Source organism: Apium graveolens, chromosome 9, assembly GCF_009905375.1.
Source record: "Apium graveolens cultivar Ventura chromosome 9, ASM990537v1, whole genome shotgun sequence".
NCBI lineage: Eukaryota > Viridiplantae > Streptophyta > Magnoliopsida > Apiales > Apiaceae > Apium > Apium graveolens.
In genome coordinates this window covers 257,856,635-257,857,614 of record NC_133655.1, presented here as the reverse complement: position 1 = coordinate 257,857,614, position 980 = coordinate 257,856,635, and the positions used below count along the sequence as shown (strand labels likewise).

The 980-nt window shown below is 45.7% G+C and overlaps 1 non-coding gene across 1 annotated transcript; it reads right to left on the bottom strand.

The window, feature by feature from the left end:
- Nucleotides 1-608: 608 nt before the first annotated feature.
- LOC141688050 (small nucleolar RNA R71) lies at nucleotides 609-715 on the bottom strand. Its single transcript, XR_012561519.1, has one exon. It is a non-coding gene; the product is annotated as a small nucleolar RNA R71 (small nucleolar RNA).
- Nucleotides 716-980: the final 265 nt, after the last annotated feature.

Below are 980 nucleotides of genomic sequence, written 5' to 3'. Positions count from 1 at the left end.
CCATCATTGGTCATTATGACTCAGTGATTAAGACGTGTTACTTATTATTTCCGGTTGTGTTTCAGGTACTTTAGCGAACGTTTATGCAAACTCGTTCTCGTGCTCGGAAGAGGACTTTAGATACGGCTGAGGAGACAGACGAAGTTCTTGATATTCCGGGGAAGATAGATTTTGAAGATTCGGATTCAGGAAGTGAGCAGAAAGAGCCAGTAACCATGGGTGATCGTTTAGTTTCGGCAGATCCAGCTCTTATGGACTTTTCTCGGCCCAAAATTGATGACATTCAGTCTAGCATCATGCTCCCGGCTATTGAGGCCAATAACTTTGAAATCAAGCCGGGCACTATTCAGATGGTGCATAATTCTACTTCTTTCGGAGGTGCTGCGACTGAAGACCCCAACATGCACATAAGGAATTTTGTCGAGATCTGCAGTACTTTCAAATATAATGGTGTGTCTGATGAGGCTATCAAGCTGAGGCTTTTCCCATTCTCTCTGAGGGATAAAGCTAAGGACTGGTTACATTCTGAACCAGCTGGGTCTATCACTACTTGGCAAGATCTTGCGCAAAAGTTTCTGGTGAAGTTTTATCCAATGGCGAAGACTGCTGCTATGAGGAGTGCTCTTACTCAGTTTGCGCAGCAACCTACAGAATCTATGTGCGAAGCTTGGGAGTGCTACAAGGAGATGTTGGGAAAGTGTCCACATCATGGAATGCCTGATTGGATGGTGATCACTGGTTTCTATAAGGGTTTGGGGGCCCAATCTCGGCCCATGCTCGATGCTGTAGCTGGAGGCGCCTTGTGGGCCAAAAGCTATACTGAGGCTTATAATCTTATTAAGACTATGGTTGCAAATGAGCATCAAAACCCAACTCAAAGGATGATGCCTGGGAAGGTAGTAGGTATTCTGGAAGTCGATGCAGCTATAGCTATTGCAGCGCAGCTCCAAGCGCTGTCTATGAAGGTCGATTCTCTAGCC